We start from the raw sequence: 3,464 nt of genomic DNA on the forward strand, positions 1-3,464 counted from the left end.
GCGCCTTAACGTAACCCACGTTGCGCCTTAACGTAACCCACGTTGCGCCTTAACGTAACCCACGTTGCGCCTTAACGTAACCCACGTTGCGCCTTAACCTAACCCATATTGCGCCTTAACCTAACCCATATTGCGCCTTAACCTAACCCATATTGCGCCTTAACCTAACCCATATTGTACCTTAACCTAACCTATATTGTACCTTAACCTAACCTATATTGTACCTTAACCTAACCTATATTGGGCCTTAACCTAACCTATATTGGGCCTTAACCTAACCTATATTGGGCCTTAACCTAACCTATATTGGGCCTTAACCTAACCTATATTGGGCCTTAACGTAACCCACGTTGCGCCTTAACGTAACCCACGTTGCGCCTTAACGTAACCCACGTTGCGCCTTAACGTAACCCACGTTGCGCCTTAACGTAACCCACGTTGCGCCTTAACGTAACCCACGTTGCGCCTTAACCTAACCCATATTGCGCCTTAACCTAACCCATATTGCGCCTTACCCTAACCCATATTGCGCCTTAACCTAACCCATATTGTGCCTTAACCTAACCTATATTGTACCTTAACCTAACCCATATTGTACCTTAACCTAACCTATATTGTACCTTAACCTAACCTATATTGTACCTTAACCTAACCTATATTGTACCTTAACCTAACCCATATTGCGCCTTAACCTAACCCATATTGCGCCTTAACCTAACCCATATTGCGCCTTAACCTAACCCATATTGCGCCTTAACCTAACCCATATTGCGCCTTAACCTAACCCATATTGCGCCTTAACCTAACCCATATTGCGCCTTAACCTAACCCATATTGCGCCTTAACCTAACCCATATTGCGCCTTAACCTAACCCATATTGTACCTTAACCTAACCCATATTGTACCTTAACCTAACCTATATTGTACCTTAACCTAACCTATATTGTACCTTAACCTAACCTATATTGTACCTTAACCTAACCTATATTGGGCCTTAACCTAACCTATATTGGGCCTTAACCTAACCTATATTGGGCCTTAACCTAACCTATATTGGGCCTTAACGTAACCCACGTTGCGCCTTAACGTAACCCACGTTGCGCCTTAACGTAACCCACGTTGCGCCTTAACGTAACCCACGTTGCGCCTTAACGTAACCCACGTTGCGCCTTAACGTAACCCACGTTGCGCCTTAACGTAACCCACGTTGCGCCTTAACGTAACCCACGTTGCGCCTTAACGTAACCCACGTTGCGCCTTAACCCAACACACGTTGCGCCTTAACCCAACACACGTTGGGCCTTAACCCAACACACGTTGGGCCTTAACCCAACACACGTTGGGCCTTAACCCAACACACGTTGGGCCTTAACCCAACACACGTTGGGCCTTAACCCAACACACGTTGGGCCTTAACCCAACACACGTTGGGCCTTAACCCAACACACGTTGGGCCTTAACCCAACACACGTTGGGCCTTAACCCAACACACGTTGGGCCTTAACCCAACACACGTTGGGCCTTAACCCAACACACGTTGGGCCTTAACCCAACACACGTTGGGCCTTAACCCAACACACGTTGGGCCTTAACCCAACACACGTTGGGCCTTAACCCAACACACGTTGGGCCTTAACCCAACACACGTTGGGCCTTAACCCAACACACGTTGGGCCTTAACCCAACACACGTTGGGCCTTAACCCAACACACGTTGGGCCTTAACCCAACACACGTTGGGCCTTAACCCAACACACGTTGGGCCTTAACCTGCTCTGTAATTGTCATACGACGCGTTAAATTAGTGTGGTGTTGCCTAACTGCAACCCCCGCAATATAGTTTGCTACTCGCACTGCCTGGTCCCCAGAGTATCGCTTCATGTTAAACACCTTGCAGCTATACACTGTAATGCGGATGGCAGCAGGACGTACATGCTCAATGCCCTTCGCAGTTGTTCATTGGCATTTGCATGACGAAGCACAGCCTACGTTGTGGTACGGCGTGTGTCAACTGTCCGCTGATGTTGTACGTCCAAATCACACACTGTACTGCACATTGGTCCTCATGTACTGAATGATACATCGTGGTACATGTGTGACCGTACCACGACTGCGCCAACAACGGCGAACCATACGGTCCAAATATTGTGCACTCAGCTACGTGTCGTCTCCCTATAAGAGCTGGATTGCAGTATGGTATGCCGTGGATGGCGATCAGCATGAGCCGTCTGTTGATGTAGTGGCGCGTGTTGTCAGACGTAGTCGTCTCTTCTCACACACCGTGATAGCATGGTGCACTGCGTTCCACATCTGCGACATGCGACAGAGGCCGGTTGACAGTCGTTCGCGCAATGGACATCGCATACGTACGGGGGCCACCTTCCACGTGTTCGCGAAGCGTGCACATGTTGTTGCGTGTATGTGGGCAGACATAGTGTGTCGTGACACCTGACACAGGCATGCAACAATCGTTGAATTTGCAAATGGCGATGGACGTCTACGTTTGCTGGTGACGTTACGCAAATGAACAACTGGTAAACGGTTGTGGTGCGGTTGTTCTCGCTAGAGGTGAATCAGTGATGGCGACGATCGGTTGAGCTACCAACCGGTTGTTTCAGCGATACCCACCATGCCCACGAACGTGAATGGCATGTGGGTGTGAAGCGATACGCGGCGGTGGCTGGGTGGGACCGTCCCCGGCCGGTGAGGGGGGGCCTCCCGGCGTGCTGGCCGCGCGGTGCGTGGGCGCACGCGCTACAGCCGGCTGGTGGGGGCGGCCAGTGGCAGGCGCGCCGGCCGACGGAGGCGGCAGGCGGCGCAGCTGCGCGCCGGCGCACCCTGCACGCGGCGCCGTGCGGCCAAAGTAGGTCCTCGCGGGCCCGGTGCGAAGCGCGGTGGACATCTGCAGTGTGCTGGTCCGATTGAGGACTGTGTGCGCTGAGGATGCGCCGCCGCCCGGCGCTCGGCGCCGCGACGCCGTCTGCTGCTCGGTCGCCTCTGCGGTTCTCGCAGGTGGTTTGTATCGCAGCTGTGCGGACGTGTTGGCGCGTGCGCTGTGCTGGGAGAGTTCGCTTCGGCACCCAAGTGGGGCTTTTGTCCTTCTGTGGCGCTGGCGTTGGAGCTGCCGGCCACCGTAGGTGGCGCGTGTTGTCTCCCGCCGGCAATGCCACGACAGCACGCTCCCGGGCCTCTGTCGGCAGCGGCAAGCTCAGTTGGGAGCACGGGTGGTCGCACCTAAAGCGTCTACTCGCCAAACTCCGGGCGATTGCGCCTCTCTCGAACCCGACCAAGTACTTAGGACGGCGCTGCGCGCCGCCGGGACCTGAGAGGGTTTCGAGGTGTATTGTGCAGGGGAGCTCAGCCTCCTCCTGTTTGCAGAATAATTGAGCGGACGCTTGCGTGTTCGCGCGGGCCCCCGGGACACACTCCCGGGCGGCCGGCTGCTCAGCTCTAGTTGACGCAGC

This window comes from Schistocerca americana, unplaced genomic scaffold (assembly GCF_021461395.2).
Source record: "Schistocerca americana isolate TAMUIC-IGC-003095 unplaced genomic scaffold, iqSchAmer2.1 HiC_scaffold_1287, whole genome shotgun sequence".
Lineage (NCBI taxonomy): Eukaryota > Metazoa > Arthropoda > Insecta > Orthoptera > Acrididae > Schistocerca > Schistocerca americana.